This window comes from Pezoporus occidentalis, unplaced genomic scaffold (assembly GCF_034315485.1).
Source record: "Pezoporus occidentalis ecotype Australia unplaced genomic scaffold, CSIRO_AGI_Poc_V1 ctg144, whole genome shotgun sequence".
Classification (NCBI taxonomy): domain Eukaryota; kingdom Metazoa; phylum Chordata; class Aves; order Psittaciformes; family Psittacidae; genus Pezoporus; species Pezoporus occidentalis.
In genome coordinates, this window is record NW_026913252.1 from 2,108,643 (window position 1) to 2,126,150 (window position 17,508).

General features: G+C 46.6%; 1 long non-coding RNA gene across 1 annotated transcript; it reads left to right on the forward strand.

The window, feature by feature from the left end:
• Positions 1 to 11,986: 11,986 nt before the first annotated feature.
• Positions 11,987 to 15,272, forward strand: LOC134159291 (uncharacterized). The gene is made up of 3 exons (XR_009963105.1): positions 11,987 to 12,193; positions 14,480 to 14,593; positions 15,034 to 15,272. It is a non-coding gene; the product is annotated as an uncharacterized LOC134159291 (long non-coding RNA).
• Positions 15,273 to 17,508: the final 2,236 nt, after the last annotated feature.

Below are 17,508 nucleotides of genomic sequence, written 5' to 3' on the forward strand. Positions count from 1 at the left end.
CAGACAACCAAGGAAATATTCTGAGGTAATTGGAGGTCAGTAGTCTGAACTGGCCACAGAAACTGGACTTCATTTTGGAAGACTGTCCGTGAACATGTCTGTTTAAAGACAAATCAAAGAACCCCTCAGATGTGCAGTGGCTGAACAAAGAGGTCTGTGCTTTGCTCAAAGTTGCGCAGTGTCTGGTTGCACTGTGTCTGGTTGCACAGTGGGTACTGAATTGAGCCTTCACCACTCTGAGTGCAGGTTTTCATCCCACACAGTGCAGTGATCTCTGGTCTGGAGAGATGAGAGCAGAGCAGAATGCTTGCATCTCACATCACTGCATAACCATCACACGACCTCAAATCAGACTGCACTTGTGGAAGAAGTGTGCAGAAGTATTGTTTTCCTTTGTGGTGATACTGAAATACCTCACGAGAGGAAACCTCCTGTGCAGTGCCAGGGGATGGAACATGCACCATCTCTGAAAATCACAACATCTTTTTTTATATACTGGTTTTAAACACTGTTGGATATTTATTCACATGGCAGAAGCAGGGCTGCCCTGCAAGTGTATGCTCAAAATATTTCCTTTGTCAGATTCTAGCTGCACTGGTGACAATCTCCAGTATTAGCTCTTTTGTTAAATGTTTTTTTTTCCATTGCAGTCTGGACTTCCCCTTCTCTGTTCCCGCCCCCAGGTTGAAGTATAGTTACCCCTGTTCATTAACTCAAAGCCCCAGTTTCTATTCTAAGGGAACCTCATTTTGTAGTTTGGTTAAATTCTCTCCATGGTTGAGGAACAGGTGAACCGTAACCTATATTCTTCCTTACCTGTTGTGAATGTTGTGTGAGTGAGTGGGGCTGATGTCTTGAAATGATGCATATATTAAAGTGCTAGTCTACTTTTCTTAGCTGAGATGGTGCAGATGGCACTGTGTGCTGAGATCCTCTTCATAGCTGTCTTTTTAAGTACCCGTAATAGAAACTTGCAAAGAACCCACCTCCCAACCCAGAACCCCAATGTCAAGGCTTCTTGAGGTGCCTCTGTTTTACAGGGATAAAATTGTGCCCAAAAGGACCTGATTCCTGTCCCTGAGGATGGCTGATTTGTGTCTCTTGGAAGACCAAGCTGTTTTAAAATCAGGCATAAAAATTGATGGTACCTATTCACTCATCACTTGTGGAAGCCTTTGTTGCAGTGTTGAAGCTTAGCAAAGATTGAATGCCAGAGATGTGATACTGTAAGAAATACCCAATCATAAAGCTATCAGTGTAGATCTTTCGTAAGCTAAAATACATCCCTGCAAATCACATAACACTGCATTTTCTTATATGCCTCATATGCTGGATGTTCTGTTAAGCAAACTGGCTTCCAATGCGCATGAAGGGGAAACACTACATCACCGCTGCTGTAAACAACAAGTGAGTGGGATTTCTTTTCAACACCAAACAATGTGAATCAGCGCTGTGAAAACCAGGTTGGTGAGAGGTTCTCACAAGACAAATATCAATTCTCAAACATGGAAGGAAATGTAAAAAAGAAAAAACCCATCTCTTTCCAGATGGTGGATATGCTTTTTTATTTTTCTTTCCTATCTTTGTACCAAAAAGTAAATATGAATTTTTCATTCACTGATGTGCAACCTACTTCTGAATGCTGGCTTTTAATAACTTTTTTACAAATTTTTAATGCTTTATTTAAAATCCATTTATTCAGTGAAACAATAAAAATGTGGTTAAACTGCTTGGATCCAGTTTCATTAGTGCTGAAAATAAACTATCATGGTAAATACTGCACTCTGGGGCAACCCCCCCCTGCAGCCCTGATCCAGCTCTGAGGCAGCAGCACCAGAGGGATGTGGAGCTGTTGGAGCAAGTCCGGAGGAGGCCACGGAGCTGCTGCGAGGGCTGGAGCAGCTCTGCTCTGGAGCCAGGCTGAGAGAGCTGGGCTGGGTCAGCCTGGACAAGAGAAGGCTCCTGAAGGGGAGACCTGAGAGCAGCTCCAGTGCCTAAAGGGGCTGCAGGAAACCTGGAGAGGGGCTTGGGACAAGAGTCACAGAAGAGCAGAGCACCAAGGGGATCCACCCCAGCCCTGCTCAGGGTTTAGGTTATAACAGAACAACCCACCTGCCTGTTCAGCACTGGCTCTGTTGTGCTGGGCTGAGGAAAGTGCAGCACGAATGCTTTTTGTTGGAGACAAAATTACCCAACAAAAGACAATTATGTGACATTAACATGAAAAGCACTGTGTGGGGAAAAAAAAACAACCACAAAAGCAACCCTTCAAGCCTGTGTATCCTGAGGGCGGCAAACCCCTTTCTCTACCTTTGTGCTAAATAGGTCTTACTTACCCCATTTGTTCTGTCCCAGCCGGACAAAGTGAAAGTAGGGTTGATCGATTTGTTAATTACAGTAATTTTATCTTAAACACAGACAGCTGAGTATTCATCAAGGCACAACTTTGCCTGTTACTGAGAGACCTCCCCCCTGCTAAATAATTAGGGATAATAAGTGGCTGATAATAAATGCAACCCACAACAAGGCACTCTGAAAGCTCGGTGCAGGATCATGAGGGCCATTAGGGAACCCCCAGGTCTATTTCTCCTTTTGAAGAAAACAATGCAATATCTTTAATTGTCTCCCTTGAAACCCTGAGCAAGCTCTGCTGGTTTGTTATAAGTAAAAGGCAATTACTACACTTTCTGACTGCCTCTTGTGTCCACAGAAGGCTTACTACAGAGTCATCTGCACAGATCATAGCAACTTTCTCTGCCTGCATTGGCCAGGCAGTACAAAGAGCTGAGACAGGACACAACACAGGTGGGTTATACATAACCATACTTCTCAGGACTTTTCAAACTGTGGGTAAGGCTCAAAAGATTCAGTTCCAACACAAGTCACAAGCAAGCAGTTCATTCACAACTTGAAGCATCCATCCACACATGGACCAACATAAAGTACGTTCTGTACTGAAGGCTCACCTCACCCTCCTGGCATGGAAAGGGTTATCCAGCCAAAGGTGCAAGCAAGGGGAATTGGCCTCTGGTCTTCAGCCTGCAAAGGACAGAGAGCCACTGAAGCACATTTCTACTGCAGCCTGCCAAGAGCAAGGTTTGGAATAAGCGAGGAGAGGCCAGCAGAACTTGTATGTATCTGCATCTCCTCCAACCCCTGCAAAACAAACTCAAAAAACCTGCACAGGGACAACACCACCCTCCATTTCTATTGGTTTCTTTCTCTTTTCCTTCTTTATCCCCTAGGTAATCACACCTTCAGCTTCACCAGCCTGGCAAGTATGAACAACCAAGAGGGTCAGAGAGGTGAAAAAAATCACCATATCATCACTTAGGAAGCTCCCTTCATAAAATGGTTTGGATTGGAAGGGACCTTAAAGCTCATCCAGCTCCAACCCCTGCCAGGGGCAGGGACCCCTTCCACTAGAGCAGCTTGCTCCAAGCCCCTGTGTCCAACCTGGCCTTGAACACTGCCAGGGATGGGGCAGCCACAGCTTCTCTGGGCACCCTGTGCCAGCGCCTCAGCACCCTCCCAGGGAAGAGCTTCTGCCTAAGAGCTCCTCTCAGCCTCCCCTCTGGCAGGTTAAAGCCATGCTGTGTAAGAAAAGCACAGTCACATTTATTTCACAGATTGTTTAAAAAAACAGTCCCTCAGGGCTTTAAGGGACTGGTACTGCCTGACTTGGTGAGTCGTCTTCATCCTGTCCCTTTTCACATACACCCGTGGGGAGGTTTGTCCTTGCTGTACCCACACCCACAAGCAGCTGTGGTATGATAAGGGTATTATGTCTGACGGGTAAATGGGAACTGGAGGACGCCTGGCTTGGTCTGTAGTAACAGTGCCTCAATGCTCGGGAGGGCCTCGTCATCGCTGCCTGTTTCATCGTGGCTGCCCTTCGGTTTGGAGGCCGGCTGCATCTGTTGGGTGTTCTGCTGCTCTTCTCTGATCCTGTCCATCGCTCTCCATTGGGCATTTCCTCCATCCAGCCCCGGAAACACCACTGGCTGGAGGGATGTAACTGTCACAAACATGCAAAGAAAACCCGTGTTGAACTGTTAAAGGCAGAGCTAAGAGCATTTGAAAGCTTCATTAGCCCGGCTTTGTTCTGAAGGTGCAGTCAGGCGGGGAAATAATGCGGAGAGTGTTATCAGCCATGTGCAGGAGGTGGTTGCATAGCAACCCCGATGGGGGCTCCGCACGTTCTTTGGAGAGGAGAAAGAAACGCTCATTTCCTTCAATTTAAAGCCACTGCAAATAAGAATTCATTACTGAAAGGATTCACTTGGCTTTTACATCTTGTAAAGAGATGGCAGACAGTGTTTGCCTCATTTTACCATCATGTAGGTGCAAACTCACCATTAAATGGACTCAGGACGATCCAGGGTTTGTATGTGTTTTCAGATGCTGTTTTTCATCCGTTTGTCCTGCTGGGCTTCAAAATGGGATGAGGACTGGAAAATTCATCGTTGCTTCTAGGTCTGATGTAAAGGCGCCCTCCTTGGTATCACATTGATTATCACAGGTGAGAAGGATGACTTTTTCCCTCTTCCATCTGAGCCCTGTGTAGAGATTGAAGTGCAGGAGTGTGGTTCTGCTACTGTATCTCTCTATCTCAGGCTAAAGTGGTCAGGTTTCAAAGTCCCTTCGAATCTGCAGTACCTGTGAGCCTGTTAAGGAGCACTGGATGTATGGGTAGGAAATAGATTCACCAACCTGCTTCTTGTCTGGAATCCTAGGTGGTGAGATTGAGGTAAACAGAGACTGTCCAGGTTTGTTTTGAAGAGCAGCATGATTACGTGGCACAACAAATACACACATCATAGAATCCCAGACTGGTTTGTGTTGGAAGGGACCTTAAAGCTCATCCAGTTCCAGCCCCTGCTACATGCAAGGACACCTTCCACTAGACGGGGAATCCCCTCCCTGAGCTGCTGCTCACGCTCTGGGGGTGCAGCCCAGCACACACGGGGAGGGGGGGGGGGGTCTGGACTCAGGCACACACTGAAGCCGGGTCATGGGGAGCTTCTCCTCACCAATATCCCCAAGTCCTTCTCCTCAGGCTGCTCCATCCAGTCTCCCCCAGCTCGTGACTGTGCTGGGATTGCCCCGATCCAGGGGCAGGACCTTGCACTGGTGCATTCTTAACACTGAGGAGGGGGATTGCTGAGCATGCAGGTAGGACAGGGTATCCCACCGTCTCCCTGTCCAGCTGCAGCTCCAGCCATTTCACACTGAAGAGGCGTAAAGAGCATTTTCAAACTGCAGCTTTGGTGTATCGTGTGCAATAGCAGTGGTGGGGCAGAGGCAGTCTGCCCTGACAGAGGAATTGATCTGCTGAGATGTTGTGTGGGCATCCCTAACAAATCTCTCTAGGTTTGGTGACTAGGTACAGGGAAGCATGCTCTTCATGTGCCATTCATCTGGACAATGCGTCTGGTTTTCCAAACAAACCTGCATGGACTGGAGCACTTACCCTTCAGATTCCTTTCCAGGTGCCTAAGGCAGTGCTAGCATGGAAAGGAAATGCCTGAATGATTCCAAGGGAAGATACTAAATAGAGAACTAATAACTAAAGAATATTGTGGTTCTGTCTCTCTGAAGAGTAATCTGGAAATCACTTTTATTTTTGTTCACCTGCTAGTATCTGTACTGCCAGATAACAGGTATGTGTGCAGACAACAGCAGAGGGATGCTAGCATTGGCAGTGAGATTTGGGATCAGTGATGAAAGAGACCTGAAACATCCTCTGTGCTGTCTCACCTACTGAGAAAGTGGAGGCATTTTCTTTCACTGATTAGCTCATGCATCAAGTGACAGCAAGTCAAAAGAATGGCATTTGTATATTGTGCTACTCCTTTCTTTGGTCTGTCCTCTAACTCCAGTCTTTCAATATTGAACAATAATACATCTTCCCTTCTCATTAGCAATTCAGTTTGCAGACTGATTCACATGAACTAGGACTGTTGCTGTATTAAACACTTTAAGAAAAAAGCATAGGAGCTCAGGATGTTTATGAAAAGCAATTTCCTCAGTGCCAGGCAGTTTAATAACTCTACAGCCGTGGCATTCAGGCTCATTTATTTTAAGCTATGTTTCCAAATTGTGACGGGTCAATAATAAATAAGGCAGTGTGGCAGATTTTGCATGGAAGAGAGCTCATTTTGATGAAAAGAACACAGGCAAGGTCAGTCAGGAGTGTGGAGAATAATGCAGCTATAAGTCTGTCAAATTAAAGGCTCATTTGAGAAACCAAATCTTCTTAAATTCTGTATTTCCCTGCTGAACTATTTTCACTGAGCAAGGATTTGGAGATGTATATGGCAAAAGGGAGACAATGGTGCTGCTCTCTCATCCAAACAGTTCTGTTTCTTGTAACAGTAAAATTGGTGTTCTCTGTATTGGTCTGAATTTTTCTTTTAATCAAGTTCTTGGTGGAGAGAGGCATGTAGCCCCAGGCAGTGTTTTGCACCTGAGACCTCAGACCTATTCAAGCAATAGATACACACATCACAGCGTGTTTCAAAGGACTTGTTAAAAATATTGGAAATCAGTATCTTGTAGGAAACAAAGTGGGTTAATGCTATTTGTTGAAAACACCTTTTACAAACCACGTGGGACATTGAGGAGGTCAACTGGAATGCGTAACAACATTCACCGGTCTCCTGCTTGCACCTGTGAATATTCAAGCAGAGATCTTGGTGGTTTTAGGTTTTATTATCTCCCTTTGAAGCATGGAGTAGATTTAGCATTAGATGAGCTCTTAGGCAGAAGCTCTTCCCTGTGAGGGTGCTGAGGCGCTGGCACAGGGTGCCCAGAGAAGCTGTGGCTGCCCCATCCCTGGCAGTGCTCAAGGCCAGGTTGGACACAGGGGCTTGGAGCAAGCTGCTCTGGTGGAAGGGGTCCCTGCCCGTGGCAGGGGTTGGAACTGGATGAGCTGTAAGGTCCCTCCCAACCCAAACCAGGCAGGGATTCTATGGAGCATGCTGAAGAAACAAGCTGAGTTGTTTGCTTTGTGCCTGCTCCACTCACAGAAATTTTGGGCTCTCCAGCTCAGGAAGGTTTTTTCTTCTACATCTGCCATGATCTGGGGAGCAGATTCAAAATGCAAATAAGCATCAGAAAGTTGGACTAGACAGGCTGTTGTTAATATACAGGGACTGGGAAGCTGGCTTTTTTGGAGAAGTTACCCCTTGGGTTACTCCCCGGTGGAAGGCTAGCACCTTCCTTTCTCTGGGTAGTGTGAAGTGCTGTGCTAACAGAAGCTCTTCGCTAATCAAAATTCTGAGCTTGACAAAAACGTTCTCTGGCTCAGTGACATTTCAGAGACCCCCCCGGGGTAACATGTGTGCCTAACCGGGCAGGGGGTTGTTGCCTTTCCTCACAGCCCCCGCCGGGAAGTTTTGCTCTGCCTGGCCGGGCTGAGCTGGCTCTGCTTTTAATTTGGTTGGACAGTAAGTTTATAACCGGGTGCCCAGCATGAATGTCTGCTTCAGAGTCGTGACTCTTCATCCTGTTCCTGGGTGCTCACTTATTAATAGCTCTTGCTGTGAATTCAGGGTATGTGTTATTTACCTGTGTCACTTAAACAAAGCTCCCAAGTCTGCAGAGCCTGGTACTGCTGCTGAGCAGGCTGCCCGTGCGAGCCACCTTCTCCAGCTTGGCAGAAGGAGCTGCACCAACATCTCGGGGTCTTTTGCTTGCCAATGAACTTACAGGCACAGCTTCTTATTTGAACCAGGGGCTTCAGTGGTGCTGTGGTGCCGCTGTCTCCAGCGGTTGTGTGGGTAACGGCAGGAGCCGTGACTGGCTGGCCCTGGCTGAACACCAGGTGCTCCCAAAACTGCTCTCTCTCCCCTTGTTAGCTGTGCAGGAGACAGAAAATATAACAGAGGGCTGGAGGTTGAGGTAGCGGCAGGGGGAGGTGACGCAGCTCTCCCCGTGTCACAGGCACAATGAACTTACCTTAGGGTAATTAATTTGTTACCAATCAAATCAGAGGAGGATGGTGAGAAATAAACCCAAATCACATAAACACCTCCCCCTCCTTCCCAGGCTTAACTTCCCTCCCTATTTTCTTCTCTACCTCCTCCCACCCAGTGGTGCAGGGGATGGGGAATGGGGTTGCAGTCAGTTCATCACACCTTGTTTCTGCTGCTCCTTCCTCCTCAGGGGAGGACTCCCCGTGCTCTCCCCCTGCTCCAGTGCGGCGTCCCTCCTGTGGGAGACAGTCCTTCGCAAGCTACTCCAGTGTGGGAACCATCACTTCCCGTTCATGACTTTATGGTATCACAAATATGGGGATGGTTTTCATAGTGGACGGTGATCTGCCAGTGACACTCAGTGTCATTACTCTGCAAGCAGGGGTGCCTACAAATGCTCTCTCTAAGCTGTAGCATTTTAACAAGGCTGCTTCCAAGGTCAAGACCTGGATCTCTGAAGAAACAAACCCTAAATCCTGACCTTCAAGAAAGGTCAAGCATAAAAATATCTTCACCTCTGCCTTTTTCCTCCCCTCTGTCCTAAGGCCCATGATCTCTATGACCCAATGAATCAGGGCTCCTGGCAAGTATCTCTGCCATCAGAGTGCTACAGCTTGCAGGCTAATGAGACAGAAACATAAGCTATCCTGAACTAACACCCCCTCCACTGCTCCAACTCAGTGCACACATCTTAGGTGTGGGCATATGCGTATGTGGATACCCGTTGCAGGGTGCAGATGCAATACACAGGGACAAATATTGCTTCTCTGGTGATTAAAGTGTTATTTTTTTTAAAGCTACCATAATAATTTAAGTCCTATAGCCTGCTTACATGGGCAAGGATGAAATGGGAAGAAAATGTTATGCCTCATCCTCCTTCAGTACTATCCGCAAGGACATCTCTGCTCCCAAAGTCATTTCGAATCATGGCTTGATGGGTTTGACTGCAGGGGCTTTGACTAAGTCCTCAGCCTAGTCTGGGGGTTGCATCACAGTGTACAGTGAAGGGATGCCTGTGTCACCACAAGGAGCATGCACTGCTGACCGCTGCTTGCTTTTTTTTATTCCTTTGATGTAAAGGCATTCTGCCAGTGCTTGGGGGTTCGTTTTGCTTAGATATGCTACTTACAGCGTTGTAGAGAGCAAGAATTCTCATCTGAACTGTTTGTAATATTTTCAGGCACTGCCTCTGGTTGTGGGTGCTTCTGTTTTCCTTTTCTGTTTATATTTTGGCTCACAGCATATGAACAGAATGCTTTGCTTTCTATTTACATTTGGAGGGATATGACTTCTTTGTCTGATCTTCCTTCCCACATATCTTGTCTACTGCATAATGAAGGCTGTGGAAAACTTCCATCTGAAAAACTGAATCTGATTTAAGGCTTCCCTGACTTACTGTCTGGTCAGGTAGTGGGAATCATATGTAAAAATGATACAGAAAGGAGGTAGTCTGCTGGCTTTAACAGTGTTCAGCTCTGGTGGTGGTATCCCAGCTGATCCCAATCTTCACCTCGCTAGAGAACCCATTTCCATGATGAGAATCATTTGACAGCTTTTAATCTTCCAGTGCAGATTTGACAAAATAGTTCTATAATCTGCTCCCGTACGTCAGGATGCTCACTTCTGCTCCTGGAGGCCTGTGGCTGACTAATGTATGGCTTTGCCCCATGGTGTCTGACACAGCTGCATCCGCTGGCACTGCTTGAGTCAAAGGGCTGTCCTGTTACAGCAAATGCCTCCAGAAAGTCGGTGTGCTGTAAATGCAGCACTGTGATTTTTCTTAGTATGAGTTGGAAACTTTTAGCAAAAAGCCACAAAACCCCATGGATAGAACCCTAAAATACTTTGGTATGAATCACTGTAAATAAAAGTCAATGAAGTGTAGTAAACAGGGAAAGAACAGACGAGGACGTCTGCTGCATGACCATTCAGGGTAGTGTTAGAGGCAGGGAATGCTCCCATTCTACAGTGCTCTGGGGAGAGCCCCCCTGCAGCCCTGATCCAGCTCTGGGGCAGCAGCACAAGAGGGATGTGGAGCTGGTGGAGCGAGGCCAGAGGAGGCCATGGAGATGCTGCGAGGGCTGGAGCAGCTCTGCTCTGGAGCCAGGCTGAGAGAGCTGGGCTGGGTCAGCCTGGACAAGAGAAGGCTCCTCAAGGGGAGACCTGAGAGCAGCTCCAGTGCCTGAAGGGGCTGCAGGAAAGCTGGAGAGGGGCTTGGGACAAGGGCCTGTAGGGACAGGCCAAGGGGAATGGCTTGAACCTGCCAGAGGGGAGACTGAGATGAGCTCTTAGGCAGAAGCTCTTCCCTGGGAGGGTGCTGAGGCGCTGGCACAGGGTGCCCAGAGAAGCTGTGGCTGCCCCATCCCTGGCAGTGTCCAAGGGCAGGTTGGACACAGGGGCTTGGAGCAAGCTGCTCTGGTGGAAGGGGTCCCTGCCCGTGGCAGGGGTTGGAGCTGGAGGAGCTTTAAGGTCCCTTCAACACAAACCAGGCTGGGATTCTATGATCTATGGTATTCAAGCCAAAAATAGGAAACAGTGACTCACTCCCACTCAGAAAGGGTGCAGAGCCGCAAGCAGCAGCCTGCTCCACTCTGCCACAAATGTTCCACTTACTCAGAAAATCCCCAGAGACATTTCTGTGAGTCATCTGCACAGGGATGATCTAGAACAATTTGAACATTGTGCCATCCAAAATGTGCTGTGCTACAAAACCTGTGGGAAGGCCATAAAGCATGAAGATCTATCAAAGCTGCATGAAGAGGAATGTGTGGGAGGATCTGATCATACATCTGAATATTCCATCATAACTTGCAGATGTGATCATTTGATTCTGCATTGCATATATATTTGCACCAACAGTACACTCAGCAATCCTTGAATTTATTTTTAGGAAGTGGCAGTGAGCCCTATGGGGGAAAAATCGCAGAAAGAGATCTTTTCCTCTTGCGACCATACCTGATTAAACAAGAAAGTTGGTAGAAAGAAAAAATGATTTCCACTTGGGCCTAATGAATCTACTGAAAAGACTATGAAATGTGTGCGTGGAAGGTTGTGATCAAGAATCCATCATTTGTTTTACTAACAGTAATAATACTTTGATATAGGTAAAGATGGAAATTAAACCAAAGCTAAGTCCAGTGTAAATCCCATCATTTATCATCTGTGTTCTTTTAGAAACAAGAAATGACTGACATACATGCTTAATTCAAACTAAATAGCCTATAAAACAAGTTCCCCAAGGCTAATAATAATAATATCAGGAGAAATGAATATAAGAATGATTGAATACAGGATACACTGAAGAGTGAATATGGAATATAGATACATATCGTGCTGGCGAGAATGTCCTGGTGTTTATGGTATGCTCGAAAGTCCAATCCATCATCTGCCCAGAGAACGTAATGCAGTTAGAATCAAAAAAGATGCCTCTGTTTGAAGCAATACAAGCACATTATAAACCAGCAAATTCAAATAATCAATCAAAAGCAGCAAGCAAGCAAGAAAAAGGGGAATATCATCAAGTAATAATTCAGATCACAGCTGTGATTATGAGAAATAACTTTAAATCTGTTATTTAATTAACATTAATCTTCTAGAACCCTCCAGGATGGGGCATAGAAACCTTCTCAGTCTAATATGGTAATAGTAAGAGAAGATGTTACGTTCCTTAGATATTTAAGAAAGTGAATTAACCATTCTGCCTGGAGAAGGCTCCTCAAGGGGAGACCTTAGAGCAGCTCTGGTGCCTAAAGGGGCTACAAGAAACCTGGAGAGGGGCTTTGGACAAGGGCCTGTAGGGACAGGCCAAGGGGAATGGCTTGAACCTGCCAGAGGGGAGACTGAGATGAGATCAGGCATCGGAGACCCCAGTTCATACTGGGACAATAGAACAGGTATAGTGCCCCAGTTACTGCTGGGGTCCCTCTTTTGGTGCTGATCCAGGGCTGCTGCATGGCCTAGTCTTTGCTCCCCAGGGAAGAAGAGCGATCAGCTGTATGACCCTGCTAAGCACGACTGGCTGCAGCTGCTCTGTGTCCAAGGCTGGTGACTGAAGTTTGGTTGCTTTAGTGTAGGATGAGGGTGCCCAAGTGAAGTATTGAGCTTCAGAGGAGATGACCAGTTGCCAAATATGCATATACAGAAGTGGCTCCCACCTACTGCAACAGCCTGGATGTTCATCCACATGCGGATCTAAAGAATGGAGCTTCTTCTAGGTGAGTGCACTGGCTGTGGATAGATACATCTTTGTAGTAAGATTGTAGATTTTCATCATCAGCGGAGTTACTGTGATTCCCAAACTGGGATTCAAACAGCTTCCGTCCCCTTCCCCTGTTTTGTGAGTGTGTGTGTGTGTGGTAATGACCTTTGAAATGAAAATATTAACAGAAAAGGAAAACATGATTGTAATTTATGAAATGTTAGCCCAGATTCCTCTAGGGCAAAACAGACCTTTCAGTCTTGCAAGCTGATACATCACTGGAGTGCCTGCATTGACACAGGTGCATTTAAAGAGTCAATTAAGGGGAATCTGTGTATTTACACAGTAAGGATTAATTTTGCGTTTTGGCGACTTTCTTTTTAAACAGTTGACACCAGTGATATTGCTTAAAGAGGTTGCTTGTTCAGAAAGTACTGGAGAAGGTACTAGAGGAAGGAGGCGAAACACAGACCTCCAGGAATGAAGCATGTAGGTGGACATTCCAGCGTGGGAGAGCATCAGACCAAAATGACACTGCACATGCTGGAACAATCCTTGATGATGTGATTGGGCTCTTCGAAGAAAACAGTGTTGGCAAATGGATCCAAATAATTGTCAGATTTCCAAGGGTGTTATCTCAGGGAGAACAAAGAAAGCAGGTACTCTCCAGTTTCTTTGTGCACTTCAATTTTTTGGGGTAAAACCCCTGAGTTTCTATATTTATTACAGACCAGGTGCGTCCACATAGGGCAATAAAATTCTTAAAAGGCTCTTTCTGAACTTTGAGGCAGATCCATACAAACTGGAATGGGGGAAAATTGTTTATTGCACACAGCAGTGTGAATAAGGAAGAGAATGCAGCTGAGGGCTCAAACTGAATCCCTATTATGCCTATGATTATAGATAATGTGCTAGGAAAAAGGGATTACAGAAGGGTTTCTGTGCTAGGCTGAATGGATAAAAATGTGGTGATTTTGGTGACTGAGTCCTCATTGGCCTTGGCTGGATATCTAAATTATAGGGCTATTACACAGAAATGAGCTGTCTGAAATGTGGAACCCCTCTGCTGCCGAGCCAACTGGGGAGACTGGTCCTGCTTGAAGCATGGAAAGTCTCTGTCTCTTTATTTTCACTGACAGCTAAAGGTTTGTAGAAATTTGCATAACCATGGAGCTGGTAGGGCTCCTTCTTTGCCTTTTATGCAGTGGTGAACAGGAGATGAGTTTGTGTGATGCAGGAGAGAGGTTATATCCTCAGTGCTGATCAAAACCCTTCCCAAGGTGTCTGTTTATCCCCACTTTGTTGGAACTGAACTAGTGCCTCGCCAAAGCACCCTCTGGGGCTAGAACTGAATGGGACTTGAATTATCTGAATTGTTGCTTTCACAGAATCACAGTTTGTGTTGGAAGGGACCTTAAAGCCCACCCAGTTCCAACCCCTGCCACGGGCAGGGACCCCTTCCACTCGAGCAGCTTGCTCCAAGCCCTGTGTCCAACCTGCCCTTGAACACTGCCAGGGATGGGGCAGCCACAGCTTCTCTGGGCACCCTGTGCCAGCGCCTCAGCACCCTCACAGGGAAGAGCTTCTGCCTAAGAGCTCATCTCAGTCTCCCCTCGGGCAGGTTCAAGCCATTCCCCTTGGCCTGTCCCTACAGGCCCTTGTCCCAAGCCCCTCTCCAGCTTTCCTGCAGCCCCTTCAGGCACTGGAGCTGCTCTCAGGTCTCCCCTTGAGGAGCCTTCTCTTGTCCAGGCTGCCCCAGCCCAGCTCTCTCAGCCTGGCTCCAGAGCAGAGCTGCTCCAGCCCTCGCAGCATCTCCATGGCCTCCTCTGGCCTCGCTCCACCAGCTCCAGGTCCCTCTTGTGCTGCTGCCCCAGAGCTGGATCAGGGCTGCAGAGGGCTCTCCCCAGAGCACAGCAGAGGAGCAGGATCCCCTCCCAGAGCTGCTGCACACTCTGGGGCTGCAGCCCAGCACATGGGGGGTGCATCAGGGCTCAAGCAATTATTCGTTGAAAATCTCAGAAATACCAAGTCAAAGAAAGGGGAAGAAACTGAAACCTGACTTAGCTCAGACTCGGGAGATCCTCCCCTAGCAGGATCAGCTGAGGAAGGGGAAGATAACCATGTGTGGAGTGACTGGGATAAGGCTGACAAGCTGTAAGGACTGGACTTCATTTTGGTTTATTATGGACATCATTACCGACCTCGAGTACATCACTGGCCTTCTCCAATACTGTGGATAGCACACAATAACAATATTCCTTTGATGGATTTCAGACTGTGCAACCTACAAGATCTTTTGCAGGAGTGTAAAGGGGCATCAGATTTTGTTAAACTTTCTGGGCTGAAATAAATTGCAATAATGTGTACAGCAGCCTTGGGAAGAAACAAGAAGTGACAGAGACGTGTGGCTCTACAGGTAAACTGCTTCATTTGAACTTAAAACTTTACACTGAAGCCTTTCTATTTTTAAGGAAAATTAAAAAAAAAAAAAAAAAAGATTAAAAGAATCAACTGTGTTGAGGTTCTTACCATCATCTGCACACCCACCCCCCCGCCATGTAAACTGCCAGAGTTCCTGAGTGACAGCTTTGGTTTAAAACTGAAAGCTTTTTTGTTTTAACAAGGCCTGTGTCCCTTTGCTGGTGAGGGCAATGGATGGGGAGGCAGTGCACATTTCCAAGGATAAACCTGTGTGAAGCAGTTAGGATTCTAAGTGATGCCCAAGGAGTCGCTATTTGGAGAAGTTGATTACATTTGAAATGTATCTGGGCGTGAATTCGGGAGATGCTGCTTTCTGGTTAAAACAAAATGATTTCCTGTGATGAGAAGAAGATTCAGTGACATGTTTTTATTTAGGAGGCTCAAGGCACTTTTCACAAACTTCAGAACCATTCAGCATCACAAACCATTTTCTCTGGGAAATCCTTCCTGCTCTGCATCTGCAGCCCCCACGAGCCTTGATCTGGGAATTGCTGCTATCAGCTGCCTGCAGTGTTCTACTCCCGCCTTATCTTCTCCTGACACAGAAAGGACACTGTCAATTGCTAATCAACCTTGAGCCCACACATCTCCCTGAAGCATCAGCAGTATCTCCACTGTCCACTTGCTTTCCTTCTCATCTTACTGGGGGGGGGGGGGGGAGCACCCTTTGCTGTCTGCAATTTCCCTAAGCTTAGAAATTGAAGTATAATTTATTGTGCTCATTAAACTGTTACACTGACATTTCACTGAACTTTATGTTTTAAGCACAGAGCTACTTAAATTTGGAACTATGTGACACACAGGTATCCTCTTAGCCTTCCAACATTCAGGTCAGACCTCCCTTTAGCACCAGTAACACCAGCATTTGTACCACGGCACTGGGTACTGTAGTTCTACTTCCACCTTGGCTTTGTCACCCCTCTAGAGGACGTGCTGCAGATCCCCTGCTCTTGGAGCCCCAGGCTGGTTGTTGGTTCCTTGGTGTCACATCTGGGTCACCCTCCCTGTTAGTGCTGAGGTTCTGGGATGTGGGTGCCTTGCAGAACTCAGTCACCACCTCTGTAGGTGTCAACAGTCTGGGATGACGAACTGAAGCTCCTCAGCAAAGGGCAAGAGTAAAGATGGTGTGGTGAGAGCTACATCTTCTGCAGGAGGACAAGCCAAACTGTAATTTGGTCCATCACCCACACAGGTCTTTTGAGCTGGAGTATCTAACCTGTGCAAAGTGCATCCTTTCAAGCCACTGTTTACCTTGATGTTCCCTGGATTATTCAGTTTAAAAATAACATACAAAACTCAGCTTTGCTTTTGGTATTCCTATGGCTGTTCCTATTTCTTCTGCTACACTGGCTGCCTTTGCCTGGAACATTAATATCACAGTTGTCATCACTGTGCCAAAATGTGGTGGGAACAGTGAGTATTTCTGCAGGAGAGGACTTGGAGTCCTGGGCACTGGAGGAGTTTAGGGAGAGTTTGGCTTCTGAACCTAAGTATGTGTTTGATGGTTCTGTGATTTTACTGAGAAATCAGGTAAAACATGTAGGGTAAACCTCAAGCTATAAGTTCTGTGCAATTTTTACTGCCTTTAAAGGAGGAAAACTGGTGGAAGGTTTGCAGGTGCAACCTCTGCTGTTAGGCTCTAAAGGCTCTGGTGAGCAATGCACTGGTGAGCAGCACAGCACTCTCCAGTGTGGTTGGAGACCTGTGGTCAGGTGCTGCTCAGCTCCATAGTGAGGACAAGGCAGTGACATCTGCTTTGGTTTATGGGTCTTGTATGACTGGTTCCTATGAATTTCCCAACATGCCTTTGTAGTTAATGAAAATCAGTGTTTGCCCATGGTGAGGTTTAGCCTGGCTGTGCTAGACTCCAGCCTCTGCCCTTCCATGTCTTGCTATTTAATGTGATCAGAGGTACAAGAAGTATCCCCTCCTTCTTTCACAGTTCTTCTGCTTTAATTTCTTAAGAGCCGGTCACATGTGGTATCAGGCAAAGGTTAAATTGTAAGGCTGTGTTAGCCAAGGAAAACTTTGACTCGTAGCCTGGGGCAGGGATATCTAACGTGAGCTGTTACATTGCTTGTTAGATTCTGATTTTCATAAATGAAACATATCAACAGTACAACCTCACCACCCTTGTTTGCTGCAAGGGGTGATGCCTTTTAGTTAATACGTGTAAACCTGATATGAGACACCATAGTAACATATTATCCATAACCCATCCAGCTCTGGGCTGCAAAAAACGGGTGGCGCTGTACTTTTACCGACTCATAGCGGCAAGAAGTGGTTTGTTTCTCTGCATCTAGTATCTGGTGAGTAGGATCTGGGAATTATTAGATGTCTTTTCAGATTTATGTCACTGCAGATGAACAACGCTTGTGTTGTGTGCGTATATGGAACACAGAGCTGAGTTGTGCCATGGCCCTGAGTGCTGGCTGCTCACCTCTGCTTTGTCAGGAAATTGAGAAAATCTGACTTGCATTACATCAGTTCACTCACACTGAAATACATACAGATGCAACCTGAAAGCGTATTGCTGCAAGCACCTTAGGTGGCAGCTCTGCTTGGGTGGCCAGACAGGCTGAGGGAGATCCCGTATCTGAATAATGCCACAGACTTTGCTGGTCCTGATAAGCCTTTCTATGGGTTTTCGTATAAAATTAAAATGAAATTGCAGCACAGGAAACTGCATTAAAACTGCAATGTGGGACCATGCATGTGGACCATCTGGCAGACCCAACCGCGTTGCTGAGCCTGCAGGGCTCTGTGTCCAGTGTCAGGTGGAGGGAAGCCATGCAGAAACAAAAGCACTGCTCGTTTTATCAGCAAGGAAAGTGCTTAAATATGACAAGG